At 47.2% G+C, this 25,047-nt stretch overlaps 17 non-coding genes and 3 pseudogenes across 17 annotated transcripts; all 20 read left to right on the forward strand.

The window, feature by feature from the left end:
• Positions 1–256: 256 nt before the first annotated feature.
• LOC142278029 (U2 spliceosomal RNA) lies at positions 257–447 on the forward strand. Its single transcript, XR_012741091.1, has one exon. It is a non-coding gene; the product is annotated as a U2 spliceosomal RNA (small nuclear RNA).
• A 1,117-nt stretch (positions 448–1,564) lies between these two features.
• Positions 1,565–1,755, forward strand: LOC142278031 (U2 spliceosomal RNA). The gene has a single exon (XR_012741093.1). It is a non-coding gene; the product is annotated as a U2 spliceosomal RNA (small nuclear RNA).
• Positions 1,756–2,872: 1,117 nt separating this feature from the next.
• Positions 2,873–3,063, forward strand: LOC142278032 (U2 spliceosomal RNA). The gene has a single exon (XR_012741094.1). It is a non-coding gene; the product is annotated as a U2 spliceosomal RNA (small nuclear RNA).
• Positions 3,064–4,180: 1,117 nt separating this feature from the next.
• LOC142278033 (U2 spliceosomal RNA) lies at positions 4,181–4,371 on the forward strand. The gene has a single exon (XR_012741095.1). It is a non-coding gene; the product is annotated as a U2 spliceosomal RNA (small nuclear RNA).
• Positions 4,372–5,488: 1,117 nt separating this feature from the next.
• On the forward strand, positions 5,489–5,679 carry LOC142278034 (U2 spliceosomal RNA). Its single transcript, XR_012741096.1, has one exon. It is a non-coding gene; the product is annotated as a U2 spliceosomal RNA (small nuclear RNA).
• Positions 5,680–6,972: 1,293 nt separating this feature from the next.
• Positions 6,973–7,179, forward strand: LOC142278198 (U2 spliceosomal RNA; annotated as a pseudogene).
• Positions 7,180–8,501: 1,322 nt separating this feature from the next.
• On the forward strand, positions 8,502–8,686 carry LOC142278187 (U2 spliceosomal RNA). The gene has a single exon (XR_012741232.1). It is a non-coding gene; the product is annotated as a U2 spliceosomal RNA (small nuclear RNA).
• A 1,117-nt stretch (positions 8,687–9,803) lies between these two features.
• Positions 9,804–9,994, forward strand: LOC142278035 (U2 spliceosomal RNA). The gene has a single exon (XR_012741097.1). It is a non-coding gene; the product is annotated as a U2 spliceosomal RNA (small nuclear RNA).
• Positions 9,995–11,111: 1,117 nt separating this feature from the next.
• Positions 11,112–11,253, forward strand: LOC142278203 (U2 spliceosomal RNA; annotated as a pseudogene).
• A 697-nt stretch (positions 11,254–11,950) lies between these two features.
• Positions 11,951–12,145, forward strand: LOC142278179 (U2 spliceosomal RNA). Its single transcript, XR_012741225.1, has one exon. It is a non-coding gene; the product is annotated as a U2 spliceosomal RNA (small nuclear RNA).
• Positions 12,146–13,262: 1,117 nt separating this feature from the next.
• Positions 13,263–13,453, forward strand: LOC142278036 (U2 spliceosomal RNA). The gene has a single exon (XR_012741098.1). It is a non-coding gene; the product is annotated as a U2 spliceosomal RNA (small nuclear RNA).
• A 1,117-nt stretch (positions 13,454–14,570) lies between these two features.
• Positions 14,571–14,761, forward strand: LOC142278037 (U2 spliceosomal RNA). The gene has a single exon (XR_012741099.1). It is a non-coding gene; the product is annotated as a U2 spliceosomal RNA (small nuclear RNA).
• A 1,117-nt stretch (positions 14,762–15,878) lies between these two features.
• LOC142278039 (U2 spliceosomal RNA) lies at positions 15,879–16,069 on the forward strand. Its single transcript, XR_012741100.1, has one exon. It is a non-coding gene; the product is annotated as a U2 spliceosomal RNA (small nuclear RNA).
• A 1,322-nt stretch (positions 16,070–17,391) lies between these two features.
• On the forward strand, positions 17,392–17,576 carry LOC142278196 (U2 spliceosomal RNA). The gene has a single exon (XR_012741240.1). It is a non-coding gene; the product is annotated as a U2 spliceosomal RNA (small nuclear RNA).
• Positions 17,577–18,693: 1,117 nt separating this feature from the next.
• On the forward strand, positions 18,694–18,833 carry LOC142278208 (U2 spliceosomal RNA; annotated as a pseudogene).
• Positions 18,834–18,898: 65 nt separating this feature from the next.
• On the forward strand, positions 18,899–19,083 carry LOC142278194 (U2 spliceosomal RNA). The gene has a single exon (XR_012741238.1). It is a non-coding gene; the product is annotated as a U2 spliceosomal RNA (small nuclear RNA).
• Positions 19,084–20,200: 1,117 nt separating this feature from the next.
• Positions 20,201–20,391, forward strand: LOC142278040 (U2 spliceosomal RNA). Its single transcript, XR_012741101.1, has one exon. It is a non-coding gene; the product is annotated as a U2 spliceosomal RNA (small nuclear RNA).
• A 1,117-nt stretch (positions 20,392–21,508) lies between these two features.
• On the forward strand, positions 21,509–21,699 carry LOC142278041 (U2 spliceosomal RNA). Its single transcript, XR_012741102.1, has one exon. It is a non-coding gene; the product is annotated as a U2 spliceosomal RNA (small nuclear RNA).
• Positions 21,700–22,816: 1,117 nt separating this feature from the next.
• LOC142278158 (U2 spliceosomal RNA) lies at positions 22,817–23,007 on the forward strand. The gene has a single exon (XR_012741208.1). It is a non-coding gene; the product is annotated as a U2 spliceosomal RNA (small nuclear RNA).
• Positions 23,008–24,124: 1,117 nt separating this feature from the next.
• LOC142278043 (U2 spliceosomal RNA) lies at positions 24,125–24,315 on the forward strand. Its single transcript, XR_012741104.1, has one exon. It is a non-coding gene; the product is annotated as a U2 spliceosomal RNA (small nuclear RNA).
• The last annotated feature ends 732 nt before the right edge of the window (positions 24,316–25,047 follow it).

Raw genomic sequence — 25,047 nt, forward strand, 5'->3', positions numbered from 1 at the left:
GAATTGGAAAGACTGCAAGGGGGAGGGGAGTTGCTTGCGCCCTAAAGGAGGAGTTATTCAGATTCATTGCAGTGGGCGGCGGCTGCAAAACGCACCATTCTTCTTGTTTTTGCTCTGCAAAGCAGCCTTTTCAAGGGTTGGCTTGGGTGACAAAATGTCTTGTGTAGGCGTGGGTTTGTCTCCCTCTCGCTCTCTCTCCCTAAGATGTGTCCGGCATAGGCCAGGGTGCCACTCGAGGCCCAAACCAATTCTGGTTATCGCTTCTCGGCCTTTTGGCTAAGATCAAGTGTAGTATCTGTTCTTATCAGTTTAATATCTGATACGTCCCCTATCTGGGGACCATATATTAAATGGATTTTTAGAACAGGGAGATGGAAAAAGAGCTTGCTCTGTCCACTCCACGCATTGACCTGGTATTGCAGTACCTCCAGGAACGGTGCACCCCTTCTTAACCCAGTTTCCAAAAGCAGAACTCGATTCACCTGATTCATATTAGCCCGATTAGCGAATTGAAATGAATTTTTATCTAACACACTTTTTACTTGCTTTATTCATCCAAATAGCAAACTCATCACCACTCAACTTCACCAACTCTGCTATGTCCCGTGCAGTATCTTGTTGTCAGTCTAATCTAGATCATGTGTAATTGAATGGAATAGATCCCTTTTGGACAAAGTGGAGTCAGATGCTGCAGTGACCACAGGTGTGAGAGGATCTACAATTGGCATCTGGTGTTATCTCTCTGCTTCCACTCCAAATAAAGTTACCTGTTGTTACCTGAACGTCAAATACTAAGAATGGGCGGCCTATGAAAGAATTAGTACTTTCGTTAAGTATACTAAACCGGCTAATTGGGAATAGACAAACTGTAAAAAGCCCTCTGAGAAAGCCCCTCTCTAACCTTTGTTAGTAAGCTTTTCTGTAGCCTGCCTGTTGATGTATTTTCGGTTTGAACAGTGCACAACATGAAGAGACGGAACACTGGCGGCTTGTCACAATGCCCCCCGATGACATCACAATAGCGCTGCTGCCTAGAAAACAAGCTGCGCAGAAGAAGTTGTTCTTTGGGTGGGAGGGTGGGCTAGTGGAAGGAGGGGGCAATCTCTTTTTTTCCCGGGTGGTAGGGGGATGACAGGAGAAGGGAAGCGGGTGGTGAGAAAGGTACAGAGGGCAGGGTTTGGGGGCTGGGAAGGAAAGGGAAAAGATTAGGGTTTGGGGATGATGAAAGGGCTTTCTACGGGTAAGGATGGCAAAGGGTGGCAGTGACGGAAAGTCAGGCAACCTGTCCTGTCCGTCTTTTTGTATCGTGAATTGGAAAGACTGCAAGGGGGAGGGGAGTTGCTTGCGCCCTAAAGGAGGAGTTATTCAGATTCATTGCAGTGGGCGGCGGCTGCAAAACGCACCATTCTTCTTGTTTTTGCTCTGCAAAGCAGCCTTTTCAAGGGTTGGCTTGGGTGACAAAATGTCTTGTGTAGGCGTGGGTTTGTCTCCCTCTCGCTCTCTCTCCCTAAGATGTGTCCGGCATAGGCCAGGGTGCCACTCGAGGCCCAAACCAATTCTGGTTATCGCTTCTCGGCCTTTTGGCTAAGATCAAGTGTAGTATCTGTTCTTATCAGTTTAATATCTGATACGTCCCCTATCTGGGGACCATATATTAAATGGATTTTTAGAACAGGGAGATGGAAAAAGAGCTTGCTCTGTCCACTCCACGCATTGACCTGGTATTGCAGTACCTCCAGGAACGGTGCACCCCTTCTTAACCCAGTTTCCAAAAGCAGAACTCGATTCACCTGATTCATATTAGCCCGATTAGCGAATTGAAATGAATTTTTATCTAACACACTTTTTACTTGCTTTATTCATCCAAATAGCAAACTCATCACCACTCAACTTCACCAACTCTGCTATGTCCCGTGCAGTATCTTGTTGTCAGTCTAATCTAGATCATGTGTAATTGAATGGAATAGATCCCTTTTGGACAAAGTGGAGTCAGATGCTGCAGTGACCACAGGTGTGAGAGGATCTACAATTGGCATCTGGTGTTATCTCTCTGCTTCCACTCCAAATAAAGTTACCTGTTGTTACCTGAACGTCAAATACTAAGAATGGGCGGCCTATGAAAGAATTAGTACTTTCATTAAGTATACTAAACCGGCTAATTGGGAATAGACAAACTGTAAAAAGCCCTCTGAGAAAGCCCCTCTCTAACCTTTGTTAGTAAGCTTTTCTGTAGCCTGCCTGTTGATGTATTTTCGGTTTGAACAGTGCACAACATGAAGAGACGGAACACTGGCGGCTTGTCACAATGCCCCCCGATGACATCACAATAGCGCTGCTGCCTAGAAAACAAGCTGCGCAGAAGAAGTTGTTCTTTGGGTGGGAGGGTGGGCTAGTGGAAGGAGGGGGCAATCTCTTTTTTTCCCGGGTGGTAGGGGGATGACAGGAGAAGGGAAGCGGGTGGTGAGAAAGGTACAGAGGGCAGGGTTTGGGGGCTGGGAAGGAAAGGGAAAAGATTAGGGTTTGGGGATGATGAAAGGGCTTTCTACGGGTAAGGATGGCAAAGGGTGGCAGTGACGGAAAGTCAGGCAACCTGTCCTGTCCGTCTTTTTGTATCGTGAATTGGAAAGACTGCAAGGGGGAGGGGAGTTGCTTGCGCCCTAAAGGAGGAGTTATTCAGATTCATTGCAGTGGGCGGCGGCTGCAAAACGCACCATTCTTCTTGTTTTTGCTCTGCAAAGCAGCCTTTTCAAGGGTTGGCTTGGGTGACAAAATGTCTTGTGTAGGCGTGGGTTTGTCTCCCTCTCGCTCTCTCTCCCTAAGATGTGTCCGGCATAGGCCAGGGTGCCACTCGAGGCCCAAACCAATTCTGGTTATCGCTTCTCGGCCTTTTGGCTAAGATCAAGTGTAGTATCTGTTCTTATCAGTTTAATATCTGATACGTCCCCTATCTGGGGACCATATATTAAATGGATTTTTAGAACAGGGAGATGGAAAAAGAGCTTGCTCTGTCCACTCCACGCATTGACCTGGTATTGCAGTACCTCCAGGAACGGTGCACCCCTTCTTAACCCAGTTTCCAAAAGCAGAACTCGATTCACCTGATTCATATTAGCCCGATTAGCGAATTGAAATGAATTTTTATCTAACACACTTTTTACTTGCTTTATTCATCCAAATAGCAAACTCATCACCACTCAACTTCACCAACTCTGCTATGTCCCGTGCAGTATCTTGTTGTCAGTCTAATCTAGATCATGTGTAATTGAATGGAATAGATCCCTTTTGGACAAAGTGGAGTCAGATGCTGCAGTGACCACAGGTGTGAGAGGATCTACAATTGGCATCTGGTGTTATCTCTCTGCTTCCACTCCAAATAAAGTTACCTGTTGTTACCTGAACGTCAAATACTAAGAATGGGCGGCCTATGAAAGAATTAGTACTTTCATTAAGTATACTAAACCGGCTAATTGGGAATAGACAAACTGTAAAAAGCCCTCTGAGAAAGCCCCTCTCTAACCTTTGTTAGTAAGCTTTTCTGTAGCCTGCCTGTTGATGTATTTTCGGTTTGAACAGTGCACAACATGAAGAGACGGAACACTGGCGGCTTGTCACAATGCCCCCCGATGACATCACAATAGCGCTGCTGCCTAGAAAACAAGCTGCGCAGAAGAAGTTGTTCTTTGGGTGGGAGGGTGGGCTAGTGGAAGGAGGGGGCAATCTCTTTTTTTCCCGGGTGGTAGGGGGATGACAGGAGAAGGGAAGCGGGTGGTGAGAAAGGTACAGAGGGCAGGGTTTGGGGGCTGGGAAGGAAAGGGAAAAGATTAGGGTTTGGGGATGATGAAAGGGCTTTCTACGGGTAAGGATGGCAAAGGGTGGCAGTGACGGAAAGTCAGGCAACCTGTCCTGTCCGTCTTTTTGTATCGTGAATTGGAAAGACTGCAAGGGGGAGGGGAGTTGCTTGCGCCCTAAAGGAGGAGTTATTCAGATTCATTGCAGTGGGCGGCGGCTGCAAAACGCACCATTCTTCTTGTTTTTGCTCTGCAAAGCAGCCTTTTCAAGGGTTGGCTTGGGTGACAAAATGTCTTGTGTAGGCGTGGGTTTGTCTCCCTCTCGCTCTCTCTCCCTAAGATGTGTCCGGCATAGGCCAGGGTGCCACTCGAGGCCCAAACCAATTCTGGTTATCGCTTCTCGGCCTTTTGGCTAAGATCAAGTGTAGTATCTGTTCTTATCAGTTTAATATCTGATACGTCCCCTATCTGGGGACCATATATTAAATGGATTTTTAGAACAGGGAGATGGAAAAAGAGCTTGCTCTGTCCACTCCACGCATTGACCTGGTATTGCAGTACCTCCAGGAACGGTGCACCCCTTCTTAACCCAGTTTCCAAAAGCAGAACTCGATTCACCTGATTCATATTAGCCCGATTAGCGAATTGAAATGAATTTTTATCTAACACACTTTTTACTTGCTTTATTCATCCAAATAGCAAACTCATCACCACTCAACTTCACCAACTCTGCTATGTCCCGTGCAGTATCTTGTTGTCAGTCTAATCTAGATCATGTGTAATTGAATGGAATAGATCCCTTTTGGACAAAGTGGAGTCAGATGCTGCAGTGACCACAGGTGTGAGAGGATCTACAATTGGCATCTGGTGTTATCTCTCTGCTTCCACTCCAAATAAAGTTACCTGTTGTTACCTGAACGTCAAATACTAAGAATGGGCGGCCTATGAAAGAATTAGTACTTTCATTAAGTATACTAAACCGGCTAATTGGGAATAGACAAACTGTAAAAAGCCCTCTGAGAAAGCCCCTCTCTAACCTTTGTTAGTAAGCTTTTCTGTAGCCTGCCTGTTGATGTATTTTCGGTTTGAACAGTGCACAACATGAAGAGACGGAACACTGGCGGCTTGTCACAATGCCCCCCGATGACATCACAATAGCGCTGCTGCCTAGAAAACAAGCTGCGCAGAAGAAGTTGTTCTTTGGGTGGGAGGGTGGGCTAGTGGAAGGAGGGGGCAATCTCTTTTTTTCCCGGGTGGTAGGGGGATGACAGGAGAAGGGAAGCGGGTGGTGAGAAAGGTACAGAGGGCAGGGTTTGGGGGCTGGGAAGGAAAGGGAAAAGATTAGGGTTTGGGGATGATGAAAGGGCTTTCTACGGGTAAGGATGGCAAAGGGTGGCAGTGACGGAAAGTCAGGCAACCTGTCCTGTCCGTCTTTTTGTATCGTGAATTGGAAAGACTGCAAGGGGGAGGGGAGTTGCTTGCGCCCTAAAGGAGGAGTTATTCAGATTCATTGCAGTGGGCGGCGGCTGCAAAACGCACCATTCTTCTTGTTTTTGCTCTGCAAAGCAGCCTTTTCAAGGGTTGGCTTGGGTGACAAAATGTCTTGTGTAGGCGTGGGTTTGTCTCCCTCTCGCTCTCTCTCCCTAAGATGTGTCCGGCATAGGCCAGGGTGCCACTCGAGGCCCAAACCAATTCTGGTTATCGCTTCTCGGCCTTTTGGCTAAGATCAAGTGTAGTATCTGTTCTTATCAGTTTAATATCTGATACGTCCCCTATCTGGGGACCATATATTAAATGGATTTTTAGAACAGGGAGATGGAAAAAGAGCTTGCTCTGTCCACTCCACGCATTGACCTGGTATTGCAGTACCTCCAGGAACGGTGCACCCCTTCTTAACCCAGTTTCCAAAAGCAGAACTCGATTCACCTGATTCATATTAGCCCGATTAGCGAATTGAAATGAATTTTTATCTAACACACTTTTTACTTGCTTTATTCATCCAAATAGCAAACTCATCACCACTCAACTTCACCAACTCTGCTATGTCCCGTGCAGTATCTTGTTGTCAGTCTAATCTAGATCATGTGTAATTGAATGGAATAGATCCCTTTTGGACAAAGTGGAGTCAGATGCTGCAGTGACCACAGGTGTGAGAGGATCTACAATTGGCATCTGGTGTTATCTCTCTGCTTCCACTCCAAATAAAGTTACCTGTTGTTACCTGAACGTCAAATACTAAGAATGGGCGGCCTATGAAAGAATTAGTACTTTCATTAAGTATACTAAACCGGCTAATTGGGAATAGACAAACTGTAAAAAGCCCTCTGAGAAAGCCCCTCTCTAACCTTTGTTAGTAAGCTTTTCTGTAGCCTGCCTGTTGATGTATTTTCGGTTTGAACAGTGCATAACATGAAGAGACGGAACACTGGCGGCTTGTCACAATGCCCCCCGATGACATCACAATAGCGCTGCTGCCTAGAAAACAAGCTGCGCAGAAGAAGTTGTTCTTTGGGTGGGAGGGTGGGCTAGTGGAAGGAGGGGGCAATCTCTTTTTTTCCCGGGTGGTAGGGGGATGACAGGAGAAGGGAAGCGGGTGGTGAGAAAGGTACAGAGGGCAGGGTTTGGGGGCTGGGAAGGAAAGGGAAAAGATTAGGGTTTGGGGATGATGAAAGGGCTTTCTACGGGTAAGGATGGCAAAGGGTGGCAGTGACGGAAAGTCAGGCAACCTGTCCTGTCCGTCTTTTTGTATCGTGAATTGGAAAGACTGCAAGGGGGAGGGGAGTTGCTTGCGCCCTAAAGGAGGAGTTATTCAGATTCATTGCAGTGGGCGGCGGCTGCAAAACGCACCATTCTTCTTGTTTTTGCTCTGCAAAGCAGCCTTTTCAAGGGTTGGCTTGGGTGACAAAATGTCTTGTGTAGGCGTGGGTTTGTCTCCCTCTCGCTCTCTCTCCCTAAGATGTGTCCGGCATAGGCCAGGGTGCCACTCGAGGCCCAAACCAATTCTGGTTATCGCTTCTCGGCCTTTTGGCTAAGATCAAGTGTAGTTTGGGAGGGTACTACCTTGGTTGGTGCTGAAAGGTGCCAGGGTATTGCACAACTGCTGGCCTTGGGGGAGTGTGCATCGTAGGATGTCATAGCCCTCTTGTGACGGACAGTTACCTGGGCAACGAGAGGCGGTCACTTTATTATTTTCAAACTCATCCTTCAAAAAAAAAAAAAAAAAAAAAAAAAAAAAAAATCTGTTCTTATCAGTTTAATATCTGATACGTCCCCTATCTGGGGACCATATATTAAATGGATTTTTAGAACAGGGAGATGGAAAAAGAGCTTGCTCTGTCCACTCCACGCATTGACCTGGTATTGCAGTACCTCCAGGAACGGTGCACCCCTTCTTAACCCAGTTTCCAAAAGCAGAACTCGATTCACCTGATTCATATTAGCCCGATTAGCGAATTGAAATGAATTTTTATCTAACACACTTTTTACTTGCTTTATTCATCCAAATAGCAAACTCATCACCACTCAACTTCACCAACTCTGCTATGTCCCGTGCAGTATCTTGTTGTCAGTCTAATCTAGATCATGTGTAATTGAATGGAATAGATCCCTTTTGGACAAAGTGGAGTCAGATGCTGCAGTGACCACAGGTGTGAGAGGATCTACAATTGGCATCTGGTGTTATCTCTCTGCTTCCACTCCAAATAAAGTTACCTGTTGTTACCTGAACGTCAAATACTAAGAATGGGCGGCCTATGAAAGAATTAGTACTTTCATTAAGTATACTAAACCGGCTAATTGGGAATAGACAAACTGTAAAAAGCCCTCTGAGAAAGCCCCTCTCTAACCTTTGTTAGTAAGCTTTTCTGTAGCCTGCCTGTTGATGTATTTTCGGTTTGAACAGTGCACAACATGAAGAGACGGAACACTGGCGGCTTGTCACAATGCCCCCCGATGACATCACAATAGCGCTGCTGCCTAGAAAACAAGCTGCGCAGAAGAAGTTGTTCTTTGGGTGGGAGGGTGGGCTAGTGGAAGGAGGGGGCAATCTCTTTTTTTCCCGGGTGGTAGGGGGATGACAGGAGAAGGGAAGCGGGTGGTGAGAAAGGTACAGAGGGCAGGGTTTGGGGGCTGGGAAGGAAAGGGAAAAGATTAGGGTTTGGGGATGATGAAAGGGCTTTCTACGGGTAAGGATGGCAAAGGGTGGCAGTGACGGAAAGTCAGGCAACCTGTCCTGTCCGTCTTTTTGTATCGTGAATTGGAAAGACTGCAAGGGGGAGGGGAGTTGCTTGCGCCCTAAAGGAGGAGTTATTCAGATTCATTGCAGTGGGCGGCGGCTGCAAAACGCACCATTCTTCTTGTTTTTGCTCTGCAAAGCAGCCTTTTCAAGGGTTGGCTTGGGTGACAAAATGTCTTGTGTAGGCGTGGGTTTGTCTCCCTCTCGCTCTCTCTCCCTAAGATGTGTCCGGCATAGGCCAGGGTGCCACTCGAGGCCCAAACCAATTCTGGTTATCGCTTCTCGGCCTTTTGGCTAAGATCAAGTGTAGTCCCTTCATTGGGTTTTCCTTGGTCTTGGCTGGGAGGGGCCCGGGCTTGCACAACCGCCGGCCTCGGGGATTGTTGCGCCTTTTGGTGCTTACGTCCCCTTATGGCTGGTGGTTCCTGGGCTCGGGAGGCGATCACCTGCGGCACTGCGCTTTTGTGTGGTGGCCGATGACCGTTTTCTGAAATTTGCGGATGAAATCTCATCTGTTCTTATCAGTTTAATATCTGATACGTCCCCTATCTGGGGACCATATATTAAATGGATTTTTAGAACAGGGAGATGGAAAAAGAGCTTGCTCTGTCCACTCCACGCATTGACCTGGTATTGCAGTACCTCCAGGAACGGTGCACCCCTTCTTAACCCAGTTTCCAAAAGCAGAACTCGATTCACCTGATTCATATTAGCCCGATTAGCGAATTGAAATGAATTTTTATCTAACACACTTTTTACTTGCTTTATTCATCCAAATAGCAAACTCATCACCACTCAACTTCACCAACTCTGCTATGTCCCGTGCAGTATCTTGTTGTCAGTCTAATCTAGATCATGTGTAATTGAATGGAATAGATCCCTTTTGGACAAAGTGGAGTCAGATGCTGCAGTGACCACAGGTGTGAGAGGATCTACAATTGGCATCTGGTGTTATCTCTCTGCTTCCACTCCAAATAAAGTTACCTGTTGTTACCTGAACGTCAAATACTAAGAATGGGCGGCCTATGAAAGAATTAGTACTTTCATTAAGTATACTAAACCGGCTAATTGGGAATAGACAAACTGTAAAAAGCCCTCTGAGAAAGCCCCTCTCTAACCTTTGTTAGTAAGCTTTTCTGTAGCCTGCCTGTTGATGTATTTTCGGTTTGAACAGTGCACAACATGAAGAGACGGAACACTGGCGGCTTGTCACAATGCCCCCCGATGACATCACAATAGCGCTGCTGCCTAGAAAACAAGCTGCGCAGAAGAAGTTGTTCTTTGGGTGGGAGGGTGGGCTAGTGGAAGGAGGGGGCAATCTCTTTTTTTCCCGGGTGGTAGGGGGATGACAGGAGAAGGGAAGCGGGTGGTGAGAAAGGTACAGAGGGCAGGGTTTGGGGGCTGGGAAGGAAAGGGAAAAGATTAGGGTTTGGGGATGATGAAAGGGCTTTCTACGGGTAAGGATGGCAAAGGGTGGCAGTGACGGAAAGTCAGGCAACCTGTCCTGTCCGTCTTTTTGTATCGTGAATTGGAAAGACTGCAAGGGGGAGGGGAGTTGCTTGCGCCCTAAAGGAGGAGTTATTCAGATTCATTGCAGTGGGCGGCGGCTGCAAAACGCACCATTCTTCTTGTTTTTGCTCTGCAAAGCAGCCTTTTCAAGGGTTGGCTTGGGTGACAAAATGTCTTGTGTAGGCGTGGGTTTGTCTCCCTCTCGCTCTCTCTCCCTAAGATGTGTCCGGCATAGGCCAGGGTGCCACTCGAGGCCCAAACCAATTCTGGTTATCGCTTCTCGGCCTTTTGGCTAAGATCAAGTGTAGTATCTGTTCTTATCAGTTTAATATCTGATACGTCCCCTATCTGGGGACCATATATTAAATGGATTTTTAGAACAGGGAGATGGAAAAAGAGCTTGCTCTGTCCACTCCACGCATTGACCTGGTATTGCAGTACCTCCAGGAACGGTGCACCCCTTCTTAACCCAGTTTCCAAAAGCAGAACTCGATTCACCTGATTCATATTAGCCCGATTAGCGAATTGAAATGAATTTTTATCTAACACACTTTTTACTTGCTTTATTCATCCAAATAGCAAACTCATCACCACTCAACTTCACCAACTCTGCTATGTCCCGTGCAGTATCTTGTTGTCAGTCTAATCTAGATCATGTGTAATTGAATGGAATAGATCCCTTTTGGACAAAGTGGAGTCAGATGCTGCAGTGACCACAGGTGTGAGAGGATCTACAATTGGCATCTGGTGTTATCTCTCTGCTTCCACTCCAAATAAAGTTACCTGTTGTTACCTGAACGTCAAATACTAAGAATGGGCGGCCTATGAAAGAATTAGTACTTTCATTAAGTATACTAAACCGGCTAATTGGGAATAGACAAACTGTAAAAAGCCCTCTGAGAAAGCCCCTCTCTAACCTTTGTTAGTAAGCTTTTCTGTAGCCTGCCTGTTGATGTATTTTCGGTTTGAACAGTGCACAACATGAAGAGACGGAACACTGGCGGCTTGTCACAATGCCCCCCGATGACATCACAATAGCGCTGCTGCCTAGAAAACAAGCTGCGCAGAAGAAGTTGTTCTTTGGGTGGGAGGGTGGGCTAGTGGAAGGAGGGGGCAATCTCTTTTTTTCCCGGGTGGTAGGGGGATGACAGGAGAAGGGAAGCGGGTGGTGAGAAAGGTACAGAGGGCAGGGTTTGGGGGCTGGGAAGGAAAGGGAAAAGATTAGGGTTTGGGGATGATGAAAGGGCTTTCTACGGGTAAGGATGGCAAAGGGTGGCAGTGACGGAAAGTCAGGCAACCTGTCCTGTCCGTCTTTTTGTATCGTGAATTGGAAAGACTGCAAGGGGGAGGGGAGTTGCTTGCGCCCTAAAGGAGGAGTTATTCAGATTCATTGCAGTGGGCGGCGGCTGCAAAACGCACCATTCTTCTTGTTTTTGCTCTGCAAAGCAGCCTTTTCAAGGGTTGGCTTGGGTGACAAAATGTCTTGTGTAGGCGTGGGTTTGTCTCCCTCTCGCTCTCTCTCCCTAAGATGTGTCCGGCATAGGCCAGGGTGCCACTCGAGGCCCAAACCAATTCTGGTTATCGCTTCTCGGCCTTTTGGCTAAGATCAAGTGTAGTATTGTTCGAAAAGGTGGTTTAAGGCTCCGGCCACCTTAGTACAATGATGCAATGCACACTGGAAGGTTGCACTTGTTAGTACTTTGGGAGGATAGTATATCCATCTAGAGGAAACCATGGCCCTACCAGGATTGAGGCTATTAGACTGAGTAAGTGTGGGGGTTATGGTGCAATGTGCCCCAGGAATGGACACCCTGGAGGGAGTCTGAACTTGCTAGGTTGGGACCCTGGTAAGCCTCAGACTCTGTCGCACGCCGCGCCTTGCCTATTCATACTTTCCAAGCATATTGCCCTATCCTGGCCTTCTGGCTAAGAAGGGAAATTTTTATAATCCCGGTCGGAAGTCCGGTCAGCTTTGGGCTGAGAAACCAACACCCGGTTGGAGGTCCGGGTCAGCTTTGGCTGAGAAACCAACACCCGGTTGGAGGTCCGGTTAGCCTTGGGCTGAGAAACCAACACCCGGTTGGAGGTCCGGTCAGCCTTGGGCTGAGAAACCAACACCCGGTTGGAGGTCCGGTCAGCCTTGGGCTGAGAAACCAACACCGGTTGACGGTCCGGGCAGTCTCGGCTGCGAAACCAACGACTAGTAGCTCCCTACTCCACTTGGGTAAGATGCCTCGGTGGACGCTGGGAGCAACAACAAGGCTCAACCAGGCTTCGGCTTGGGGGAGCACCGAAGATCCCTGACCCTCGCTGTGGCCTTCTGGCTCGGAGGGACGGGGTTGATTTTTGGGGATCCTCTTCTCACGGAGGGGTCCACACGAATCCTAGCCTTTGCACTGTTTTTGGTGTGACTTCGGTCATGCATTTTTGCGGTGCTTTGGAAAGCTTCATTAAATCAAAATCTGTTCTTATCAGTTTAATATCTGATACGTCCCCTATCTGGGGACCATATATTAAATGGATTTTTAGAACAGGGAGATGGAAAAAGAGCTTGCTCTGTCCACTCCACGCATTGACCTGGTATTGCAGTACCTCCAGGAACGGTGCACCCCTTCTTAACCCAGTTTCCAAAAGCAGAACTCGATTCACCTGATTCATATTAGCCCGATTAGCGAATTGAAATGAATTTTTATCTAACACACTTTTTACTTGCTTTATTCATCCAAATAGCAAACTCATCACCACTCAACTTCACCAACTCTGCTATGTCCCGTGCAGTATCTTGTTGTCAGTCTAATCTAGATCATGTGTAATTGAATGGAATAGATCCCTTTTGGACAAAGTGGAGTCAGATGCTGCAGTGACCACAGGTGTGAGAGGATCTACAATTGGCATCTGGTGTTATCTCTCTGCTTCCACTCCAAATAAAGTTACCTGTTGTTACCTGAACGTCAAATACTAAGAATGGGCGGCCTATGAAAGAATTAGTACTTTCATTAAGTATACTAAACCGGCTAATTGGGAATAGACAAACTGTAAAAAGCCCTCTGAGAAAGCCCCTCTCTAACCTTTGTTAGTAAGCTTTTCTGTAGCCTGCCTGTTGATGTATTTTCGGTTTGAACAGTGCACAACATGAAGAGACGGAACACTGGCGGCTTGTCACAATGCCCCCCGATGACATCACAATAGCGCTGCTGCCTAGAAAACAAGCTGCGCAGAAGAAGTTGTTCTTTGGGTGGGAGGGTGGGCTAGTGGAAGGAGGGGGCAATCTCTTTTTTTCCCGGGTGGTAGGGGGATGACAGGAGAAGGGAAGCGGGTGGTGAGAAAGGTACAGAGGGCAGGGTTTGGGGGCTGGGAAGGAAAGGGAAAAGATTAGGGTTTGGGGATGATGAAAGGGCTTTCTACGGGTAAGGATGGCAAAGGGTGGCAGTGACGGAAAGTCAGGCAACCTGTCCTGTCCGTCTTTTTGTATCGTGAATTGGAAAGACTGCAAGGGGGAGGGGAGTTGCTTGCGCCCTAAAGGAGGAGTTATTCAGATTCATTGCAGTGGGCGGCGGCTGCAAAACGCACCATTCTTCTTGTTTTTGCTCTGCAAAGCAGCCTTTTCAAGGGTTGGCTTGGGTGACAAAATGTCTTGTGTAGGCGTGGGTTTGTCTCCCTCTCGCTCTCTCTCCCTAAGATGTGTCCGGCATAGGCCAGGGTGCCACTCGAGGCCCAAACCAATTCTGGTTATCGCTTCTCGGCCTTTTGGCTAAGATCAAGTGTAGTATCTGTTCTTATCAGTTTAATATCTGATACGTCCCCTATCTGGGGACCATATATTAAATGGATTTTTAGAACAGGGAGATGGAAAAAGAGCTTGCTCTGTCCACTCCACGCATTGACCTGGTATTGCAGTACCTCCAGGAACGGTGCACCCCTTCTTAACCCAGTTTCCAAAAGCAGAACTCGATTCACCTGATTCATATTAGCCCGATTAGCGAATTGAAATGAATTTTTATCTAACACACTTTTTACTTGCTTTATTCATCCAAATAGCAAACTCATCACCACTCAACTTCACCAACTCTGCTATGTCCCGTGCAGTATCTTGTTGTCAGTCTAATCTAGATCATGTGTAATTGAATGGAATAGATCCCTTTTGGACAAAGTGGAGTCAGATGCTGCAGTGACCACAGGTGTGAGAGGATCTACAATTGGCATCTGGTGTTATCTCTCTGCTTCCACTCCAAATAAAGTTACCTGTTGTTACCTGAACGTCAAATACTAAGAATGGGCGGCCTATGAAAGAATTAGTACTTTCATTAAGTATACTAAACCGGCTAATTGGGAATAGACAAACTGTAAAAAGCCCTCTGAGAAAGCCCCTCTCTAACCTTTGTTAGTAAGCTTTTCTGTAGCCTGCCTGTTGATGTATTTTCGGTTTGAACAGTGCACAACATGAAGAGACGGAACACTGGCGGCTTGTCACAATGCCCCCCGATGACATCACAATAGCGCTGCTGCCTAGAAAACAAGCTGCGCAGAAGAAGTTGTTCTTTGGGTGGGAGGGTGGGCTAGTGGAAGGAGGGGGCAATCTCTTTTTTTCCCGGGTGGTAGGGGGATGACAGGAGAAGGGAAGCGGGTGGTGAGAAAGGTACAGAGGGCAGGGTTTGGGGGCTGGGAAGGAAAGGGAAAAGATTAGGGTTTGGGGATGATGAAAGGGCTTTCTACGGGTAAGGATGGCAAAGGGTGGCAGTGACGGAAAGTCAGGCAACCTGTCCTGTCCGTCTTTTTGTATCGTGAATTGGAAAGACTGCAAGGGGGAGGGGAGTTGCTTGCGCCCTAAAGGAGGAGTTATTCAGATTCATTGCAGTGGGCGGCGGCTGCAAAACGCACCATTCTTCTTGTTTTTGCTCTGCAAAGCAGCCTTTTCAAGGGTTGGCTTGGGTGACAAAATGTCTTGTGTAGGCGTGGGTTTGTCTCCCTCTCACTCTCTCTCCCTAAGATGTGTCCGGCATAGGCCAGGGTGCCACTCGAGGCCCAAACCAATTCTGGTTATCGCTTCTCGGCCTTTTGGCTAAGATCAAGTGTAGTATCTGTTCTTATCAGTTTAATATCTGATACGTCCCCTATCTGGGGACCATATATTAAATGGATTTTTAGAACAGGGAGATGGAAAAAGAGCTTGCTCTGTCCACTCCACGCATTGACCTGGTATTGCAGTACCTCCAGGAACGGTGCACCCCTTCTTAACCCAGTTTCCAAAAGCAGAACTCGATTCACCTGATTCATATTAGCCCGATTAGCGAATTGAAATGAATTTTTATCTAACACACTTTTTACTTGCTTTATTCATCCAAATAGCAAACTCATCACCACTCAACTTCACCAACTCTGCTATGTCCCGTGCAGTATCTTGTTGTCAGTCTAATCTAGATCATGTGTAATTGAATGGAATAGATCCCTTTTGGACAAAGTGGAGTCAGATGCTGCAGTGACCACAGGTGTGAGAGGATCTACAATTGGCATCTGGTGTTATCTCTCTGCTTCCACTCCAAATAAAGTTACCTGTTGTTACCTGAACGTCAAATACTAAGAATGGGCGGCCTATGAAAGAATTAGTACTTTCATTAAGTATACTAAACCGGCTAATTGGGAATAGACAAACTGTAAAAAGCCCTCTGAGAAACCCCCTCTCTAACCTTTGTTAGTAAGCTTTTCTGTAGCCTGCCTGTTGATGTATTTTCGGTTTGAACAGTGCACAACATGAAGAGACGGAACACTGGCGGCTTGTCACAATGCCCCCCGATGACATCACAATAGCGCTGCTGCCTAGAAAACAAGCTGCGCAGAAGAAGTTGTTCTTTGGGTGGGAGGGTGGGCTAGTGGAAGGAGGGGGCAATCTCTTTTTTTCCCGGGTGGTAGGGGGATGACAGGAGAAGGGAAGCGGGTGGTGAGAAAGGTACAGAGGGCAGGGTTTGGGGGCTGGGAAGGAAAGGGAAAAGATTAGGGTTTGGGGATGATGAAAGGGCTTTCTACGGGTAAGGATGGCAAAGGGTGGCAGTGACGGAAAGTCAGGCAACCTGTCCTGTCCGTCTTTTTGTATCGTGAATTGGAAAGACTGCAAGGGGGAGGGGAGTTGCTTGCGCCCTAAAGGAGGAGTTATTCAGATTCATTGCAGTGGGCGGCGGCTGCAAAACGCACCATTCTTCTTGTTTTTGCTCTGCAAAGCAGCCTTTTCAAGGGTTGGCTTGGGTGACAAAATGTCTTGTGTAGGCGTGGGTTTGTCTCCCTCTCGCTCTCTCTCCCTAAGATGTGTCCGGCATAGGCCAGGGTGCCACTCGAGGCCCAAACCAATTCTGGTTATCGCTTCTCGGCCTTTTGGCTAAGATCAAGTGTAGTATCTGTTCTTATCAGTTTAATATCTGATACGTCCCCTATCTGGGGACCATATATTAAATGGATTTTTAGAACAGGGAGATGGAAAAAGAGCTTGCTCTGTCCACTCCACGCATTGACCTGGTATTGCAGTACCTCCAGGAACGGTGCACCCCTTCTTAACCCAGTTTCCAAAAGCAGAACTCGATTCACCTGATTCATATTAGCCCGATTAGCGAATTGAAATGAATTTTTATCTAACACACTTTTTACTTGCTTTATTCATCCAAATAGCAAACTCATCACCACTCAACTTCACCAACTCTGCTATGTCCCGTGCAGTATCTTGTTGTCAGTCTAATCTAGATCATGTGTAATTGAATGGAATAGATCCCTTTTGGACAAAGTGGAGTCAGATGCTGCAGTGACCACAGGTGTGAGAGGATCTACAATTGGCATCTGGTGTTATCTCTCTGCTTCCACTCCAAATAAAGTTACCTGTTGTTACCTGAACGTCAAATACTAAGAATGGGCGGCCTATGAAAGAATTAGTACTTTCATTAAGTATACTAAACCGGCTAATTGGGAATAGACAAACTGTAAAAAGCCCTCTGAGAAAGCCCCTCTCTAACCTTTGTTAGTAAGCTTTTCTGTAGCCTGCCTGTTGATGTATTTTCGGTTTGAACAGTGCACAACATGAAGAGACGGAACACTGGCGGCTTGTCACAATGCCCCCCGATGACATCACAATAGCGCTGCTGCCTAGAAAACAAGCTGCGCAGAAGAAGTTGTTCTTTGGGTGGGAGGGTGGGCTAGTGGAAGGAGGGGGCAATCTCTTTTTTTCCCGGGTGGTAGGGGGATGACAGGAGAAGGGAAGCGGGTGGTGAGAAAGGTACAGAGGGCAGGGTTTGGGGGCTGGGAAGGAAAGGGAAAAGATTAGGGTTTGGGGATGATGAAAGGGCTTTCTACGGGTAAGGATGGCAAAGGGTGGCAGTGACGGAAAGTCAGGCAACCTGTCCTGTCCGTCTTTTTGTATCGTGAATTGGAAAGACTGCAAGGGGGAGGGGAGTTGCTTGCGCCCTAAAGGAGGAGTTATTCAGATTCATTGCAGTGGGCGGCGGCTGCAAAACGCACCATTCTTCTTGTTTTTGCTCTGCAAAGCAGCCTTTTCAAGGGTTGGCTTGGGTGACAAAATGTCTTGTGTAGGCGTGGGTTTGTCTCCCTCTCGCTCTCTCTCCCTAAGATGTGTCCGGCATAGGCCAGGGTGCCACTCGAGGCCCAAACCAATTCTGGTTATCGCTTCTCGGCCTTTTGGCTAAGATCAAGTGTAGTCCCTTCATTGGGTTTGCCTTGGTCTTGGCTGGGAGGGGCCCGGGCTTGCACAACCGCCGGCCTCGGGGATTGTTGCGCCTTTTGGTGCTTACGTCCCCTTATGGCTGGTGGTTCCTGGGCTCGGGAGGCGATCACCTGCGGCACTGCGCTTTTGTGTGGTGGCCGATGACCGTTTTCTGAAATTTGCGGATGTAATCTCATCTGTTCTTATCAGTTTAATATCTGATACGTCCCCTATCTGGGGACCATATATTAAATGGATTATTAGAACAGGGAGATGGAAAAAGAGCTTGCTCTGTCCACTCCACGCATTGACCTGGTATTGCAGTACCTCCAGGAACGGTGCACCCCTTCTTAACCCAGTTTCCAAAAGCAGAACTCGATTCACCTGATTCATATTAGCCCGATTAGCGAATTGAAATGAATTTTTATCTAACACACTTTTTACTTGCTTTATTCATCCAAATAGCAAACTCATCACCACTCAACTTCACCAACTCTGCTATGTCCCGTGCAGTATCTTGTTGTCAGTCTAATCTAGATCATGTGTAATTGAATGGAATAGATCCCTTTTGGACAAAGTGGAGTCAGATGCTGCAGTGACCACAGGTGTGAGAGGATCTACAATTGGCATCTGGTGTTATCTCTCTGCTTCCACTCCAAATAAAGTTACCTGTTGTTACCTGAACGTCAAATACTAAGAATGGGCGGCCTATGAAAGAATTAGTACTTTCATTAAGTATACTAAACCGGCTAATTGGGAATAGACAAACTGTAAAAAGCCCTCTGAGAAAGCCCCTCTCTAACCTTTGTTAGTAAGCTTTTCTGTAGCCTGCCTGTTGATGTATTTTCGGTTTGAACAGTGCACAACATGAAGAGACGGAACACTGGCGGCTTGTCACAATGCCCCCCGATGACATCACAATAGCGCTGCTGCCTAGAAAACAAGCTGCGCAGAAGAAGTTGTTCTTTGGGTGGGAGGGTGGGCTAGTGGAAGGAGGGGGCAATCTCTTTTTTTCCCGGGTGGTAGGGGGATGACAGGAGAAGGGAAGCGGGTGGTGAGAAAGGTACAGAGGGCAGGGTTTGGGGGCTGGGAAGGAAAGGGAAAAGATTAGGGTTTGGGGATGATGAAAGGGCTTTCTACGGGTAAGGATGGCAAAGGGTGGCAGTGACGGAAAGTCAGGCAACCTGTCCTGTCCGTCTTTTTGTATCGTGAATTGGAAAGACTGCAAGGGGGAGGGGAGTTGCTTGCGCCCTAAAGGAGGAGTTATTCAGATTAATTGCAGTGGGCGGCGGCTGCAAAACGCACCATTCTTCTTGTTTTTGCTCTGCAAAGCAGCCTTTTCAAGGGTTGGCTTGGGTGACAAAATGTCTTGTGTAGGCGTGGGTTTGTCTCCCTCTCGCTCTCTCTCCCTAAGATGTGTCCGGCATAGGCCAGGGTGCCACTCGAGGCCCAAACCAATTCTGGTTATCGCTTCTCGGCCTTTTGGCTAAGATCAAGTGTAGTCCCTTCATTGGGTTTGCCTTGGTCTTGGCTGAGAGGGGCCCGGGCTTGCACAACCGCCGGCCTCGGGGATTGTTGCGCCTTTTGGTGCTTCCGTCCCCTTATGGCTGGTGGTTCCTGGGCTCGGGAGGCGATCACCTGCGGCACTGCGCTTTTGTGTGGTGGCCGATGACCGTTTTCTGAAATTTGCGGATGTAATCTCATCTGTTCTTATCAGTTTAATATCTGATACGTCCCCTATCTGGGGACCATATATTAAATGGATTTTTAGAACAGGGAGATGGAAAAAGAGCTTGCTCTGTCCACTCCACGCATTGACCTGGTATTGCAGTACCTCCAGGAACGGTGCACCCCTTCTTAACCCAGTTTCCAAAAGCAGAACTCGATTCACCTGATTCATATTAGCCCGATTAGCGAATTGAAATGAATTTTTATCTAACACACTTTTTACTTGCTTTATTCATCCAAATAGCAAACTCATCACCACTCAACTTCACCAACTCTGCTATGTCCCGTGCAGTATCTTGTTGTCAGTCTAATCTAGATCATGTGTAATTGAATGGAATAGATCCCTTTTGGACAAAGTGGAGTCAGATGCTGCAGTGACCACAGGTGTGAGAGGATCTACAATTGGCATCTGGTGTTATCTCTCTGCTTCCACTCCAAATAAAGTTACCTGTTGTTACCTGAACGTCAAATACTAAGAATGGGCGGCCTATGAAAGAATTAGTACTTTCATTAAGTATACTAAACCGGCTAATTGGGAATAGACAAACTGTAAAAAGCCCTCTGAGAAAGCCCCTCTCTAACCTTTGTTAGTAAGCTTTTCTGTAGCCTGCCTGTTGATGTATTTTCGGTTTGAACAGTGCACAACATGAAGAGACGGAACACTGGCGGCTTGTCACAATGCCCCCCGATGACATCACAATAGCGCTGCTGCCTAGAAAACAAGCTGCGCAGAAGAAGTTGTTCTTTGGGTGGGAGGGTGGGCTAGTGGAAGGAGGGGGCAATCTCTTTTTTTCCCGGGTGGTAGGGGGATGACAGGAGAAGGGAAGCGGGTGGTGAGAAAGGTACAGAGGGCAGGGTTTGGGGGCTGGGAAGGAAAGGGAAAAGATTAGGGTTTGGGGATGATGAAAGGGCTTTCTACGGGTAAGGATGGCAAAGGGTGGCAGTGACGGAAAGTCAGGCAACCTGTCCTGTCCGTCTTTTTGTATCGTGAATTGGAAAGACTGCAAGGGGGAGGGGAGTTGCTTGCGCCCTAAAGGAGGAGTTATTCAGATTCATTGCAGTGGGCGGCGGCTGCAAAACGCACCATTCTTCTTGTTTTTGCTCTGCAAAGCAGCCTTTTCAAGGGTTGGCTTGGGTGACAAAATGTCTTGTGTAGGCGTGGGTTTGTCTCCCTCTCGCTCTCTCTCCCTAAGATGTGTCCGGGATAGGCCAGGGTGCCACTCGAGGCCCAAACCAATTCTGGTTATCGCTTCTCGGCCTTTTGGCTAAGATCAAGTGTAGTATCTGTTCTTATCAGTTTAATATCTGATACGTCCCCTATCTGGGGACCATATATTAAATGGATTTTTAGAACAGGGAGATGGAAAAAGAGCTTGCTCTGTCCACTCCACGCATTGACCTGGTATTGCAGTACCTCCAGGAACGGTGCACCCCTTCTTAACCCAGTTTCCAAAAGCAGAACTCGATTCACCTGATTCATATTAGCCCGATTAGCGAATTGAAATGAATTTTTATCTAACACACTTTTTACTTGCTTTATTCATCCAAATAGCAAACTCATCACCACTCAACTTCACCAACTCTGCTATGTCCCGTGCAGTATCTTGTTGTCAGTCTAATCTAGATCATGTGTAATTGAATGGAATAGATCCCTTTTGGACAAAGTGGAGTCAGATGCTGCAGTGACCACAGGTGTGAGAGGATCTACAATTGGCATCTGGTGTTATCTCTCTGCTTCCACTCCAAATAAAGTTACCTGTTGTTACCTGAACGTCAAATACTAAGAATGGGCGGCCTATGAAAGAATTAGTACTTTCATTAAGTATACTAAACCGGCTAATTGGGAATAGACAAACTGTAAAAAGCCCTCTGAGAAAGCCCCTCTCTAACCTTTGTTAGTAAGCTTTTCTGTAGCCTGCCTGTTGATGTATTTTCGGTTTGAACAGTGCACAACATGAAGAGACGGAACACTGGCGGCTTGTCACAATGCCCCCCGATGACATCACAATAGCGCTGCTGCCTAGAAAACAAGCTGCGCAGAAGAAGTTGTTCTTTGGGTGGGAGGGTGGGCTAGTGGAAGGAGGGGGCAATCTCTTTTTTTCCCGGGTGGTAGGGGGATGACAGGAGAAGGGAAGCGGGTGGTGAGAAAGGTACAGAGGGCAGGGTTTGGGGGCTGGGAAGGAAAGGGAAAAGATTAGGGTTTGGGGATGATGAAAGGGCTTTCTACGGGTAAGGATGGCAAAGGGTGGCAGTGACGGAAAGTCAGGCAACCTGTCCTGTCCGTCTTTTTGTATCGTGAATTGGAAAGACTGCAAGGGGGAGGGGAGTTGCTTGCGCCCTAAAGGAGGAGTTATTCAGATTCATTGCAGTGGGCGGCGGCTGCAAAACGCACCATTCTTCTTGTTTTTGCTCTGCAAAGCAGCCTTTTCAAGGGTTGGCTTGGGTGACAAAATGTCTTGTGTAGGCGTGGGTTTGTCTCCCTCTCGCTCTCTCTCCCTAAGATGTGTCCGGCATAGGCCAGGGTGCCACTCGAGGCCCAAACCAATTCTGGTTATCGCTTCTCGGCCTTTTGGCTAAGATCAAGTGTAGTATCTGTTCTTATCAGTTTAATATCTGATACGTCCCCTATCTGGGGACCATATATTAAATGGATTTTTAGAACAGGGAGATGGAAAAAGAGCTTGCTCTGTCCACTCCACGCATTGACCTGGTATTGCAGTACCTCCAGGAACGGTGCACCCCTTCTTAACCCAGTTTCCAAAAGCAGAACTCGATTCACCTGATTCATATTAGCCCGATTAGCGAATTGAAATGAATTTTTATCTAACACACTTTTTACTTGCTTTATTCATCCAAATAGCAAACTCATCACCACTCAACTTCACCAACTCTGCTATGTCCCGTGCAGTATCTTGTTGTCAGTCTAATCTAGATCATGTGTAATTGAATGGAATAGATCCCTTTTGGACAAAGTGGAGTCAGATGCTGCAGTGACCACAGGTGTGAGAGGATCTACAATTGGCATCTGGTGTTATCTCTCTGCTTCCACTCCAAATAAAGTTACCTGTTGTTACCTGAACGTCAAATACTAAGAATGGGCGGCCTATGAAAGAATTAGTACTTTCATTAAGTATACTAAACCGGCTAATTGGGAATAGACAAACTGTAAAAAGCCCTCTGAGAAAGCCCCTCTCTAACCTTTGTTAGTAAGCTTTTCTGTAGCCTGCCTGTTGATGTATTTTCGGTTTGAACAGTGCACAACATGAAGAGACGGAACACTGGCGGCTTGTCACAATGCCCCCCGATGACATCACAATAGCGCTGCTGCCTAGAAAACAAGCTGCGCAGAAGAAGTTGTTCTTTGGGTGGGAGGGTGGGCTAGTGGAAGGAGGGGGCAATCTCTTTTTTTCCCGGGTGGTAGGGGGATGACAGGAGAAGGGAAGCGGGTGGTGAGAAAGGTACAGAGGGCAGGGTTTGGGGGCTGGGAAGGAAAGGGAAAAGATTAGGGTTTGGGGATGATGAAAGGGCTTTCTACGGGTAAGGATGGCAAAGGGTGGCAGTGACGGAAAGTCAGGCAACCTGTCCTGTCCGTCTTTTTGTATCGTGAATTGGAAAGACTGCAAGGGGGAGGGGAGTTGCTTGCGCCCTAAAGGAGGAGTTATTCAGATTCATTGCAGTGGGCGGCGGCTGCAAAACGCACCATTCTTCTTGTTTTTGCTCTGCAAAGCAGCCTTTTCAAGGGTTGGCTTGGGTGACAAAATGTCTTGTGTAGGCGTGGGTTTGTCTCCCTCTCGCTCTCTCTCCCTAAGATGTGTCCGGCATAGGCCAGGGTGCCACTCGAGGCCCAAACCAATTCTGGTTATCGCTTCTCGGCCTTTTGGCTAAGATCAAGTGTAGTATCTGTTCTTATCAGTTTAATATCTGATACGTCTCCTATCTGGGGACCATATATTAAATGGATTTTTAGAACAGGGAGATGGAAAAAGAGCTTGCTCTGTCCACTCCACGCATTGACCTGGTATTGCAGTACCTCCAGGAACGGTGCACCCCTTCTTAACCCAGTTTCCAAAAGCAGAACTCGATTCACCTGATTCATATTAGCCCGATTAGCGAATTGAAATGAATTTTTATCTAACACACTTTTTACTTGCTTTATTCATCCAAATAGCAAACTCATCACCACTCAACTTTACCAACTCTGCTATGTCCCGTGCAGTATCTTGTTGTCAGTCTAATCTAGATCATGTGTAATTGAATGGAATAGATCCCTTTTGGACAAAGTGGAGTCAGATGCTGCAGTGACCACAGGTGTGAGAGGATCTACAATTGGAATCTGGTGTTATCTCTCTGCTTCCACTCCAAATAAAGTTACCTGTTGTTACCTGAACGTCAAATACTAAGAATGGGCGGCCTATGAAAGAATTAGTACTTTCATTAAGTATACTAAACCGGCTAATTGGGAATAGACAAACTGTAAAAAGCCCTCTGAGAAAGCCCCTCTCTAACCTTTGTTAGTAAGCTTTTCTGTAGCCTGCCTGTTGATGTATTTTCGGTTTGAACAGTGCACAACATGAAGAGACGGAACACTGGCGGCTTGTCACAATGCCCCCCGATGACATCACAATAGCGCTGCTGCCTAGAAAACAAGCTGCGCAGAAGAAGTTGTTCTTTGGGTGGGAGGGTGGGCTAGTGGAAGGAGGGGGCAATCTCTTTTTTTCCCGGGTGGTAGGGGGATGACAGGAGAAGGGAAGCGGGTGGTGAGAAAGGTACAGAGGGCAGGGTTTGGGGGCTGGGAAGGAAAGGGAAAAGATTAGGGTTTGGGGATGATGAAAGGGCTTTCTACGGGTAAGGATGGCAAAGGGTGGCAGTGACGGAAAGTCAGGCAACCTGTCCTGTCCGTCTTTTTGTATCGTGAATTGGAAAGACTGCAAGGGGGAGGGGAGTTGCTTGCGCCCTAAAGGAGGAGTTATTCAGATTCATTGCAGTGGGCGGCGGCTGCAAAACGCACCATTCTTCTTGTTTTTGCTCTGCAAAGCAGCCTTTTCAAGGGTTGGCTTGGGTGACAAAATGTCTTGTGTAGGCGTGGGTTTGTCTCCCTCTCGCTCTCTCTCCCTAAGATGTGTCCGGCATAGGCCAGGGTGCCACTCGAGGCCCAAACCAATTCTGGTTATCGCTTCTCGGCCTTTTGGCTAAGATCAAGTGTAGTATCTGTTCTTATCAGTTTAATATCTGATACGTCCCCTATCTGGGGACCATATATTAAATGGATTTTTAGAACAGGGAGATGGAAAAAGAGCTTGCTCTGTCCACTCCACGCATTGACCTGGTATTGCAGTACCTCCAGGAACGGTGCACCCCTTCTTAACCCAGTTTCCAAAAGCAGAACTCGATTCACCTGATTCATATTAGCCCGATTAGCGAATTGAAATGAATTTTTATCTAACACACTTTTTACTTGCTTTATTCATCCAAATAGCAAACTCATCACCACTCAACTTCACCAACTCTGCTATGTCCCGTGCAGTATCTTGTTGTCAGTCTAATCTAGATCATGTGTAATTGAATGGAATAGATCCCTTTTGGACAAAGTGGAGTCAGATGCTGCAGTGACCACAGGTGTGAGAGGATCTACAATTGGCATCTGGTGTTATCTCTCTGCTTCCACTCCAAATAAAGTTACCTGTTGTTACCTGAACGTCAAATACTAAGAATGGGCGGCCTATGAAAGAATTAGTACTTTCATTAAGTATACTAAACCGGCTAATTGGGAATAGACAAACTGTAAAAAGCCCTCTGAGAAAGCCCCTCTCTAACCTTTGTTAGTAAGCTTTTCTGTAGCCTGCCTGTTGATGTATTTTCGGTTTGAACAGTGCACAACATGAAGAGACGGAACACTGGCGGCTTGTCACAATGCCCCCCGATGACATCACAATAGCGCTGCTGCCTAGAAAACAAGCTGCGCAGAAGAAGTTGTTCTTTGGGTGGGAGGGTGGGCTAGTGGAAGGAGGGGGCAATCTCTTTTTTTCCCGGGTGGTAGGGGGATGACAGGAGAAGGGAAGCGGGTGGTGAGAAAGGTACAGAGGGCAGGGTTT

This window comes from Anomaloglossus baeobatrachus, unplaced genomic scaffold, assembly GCF_048569485.1.
Source record: "Anomaloglossus baeobatrachus isolate aAnoBae1 unplaced genomic scaffold, aAnoBae1.hap1 Scaffold_416, whole genome shotgun sequence".
Classification (NCBI taxonomy): Eukaryota; Metazoa; Chordata; class Amphibia; order Anura; family Aromobatidae; genus Anomaloglossus; species Anomaloglossus baeobatrachus.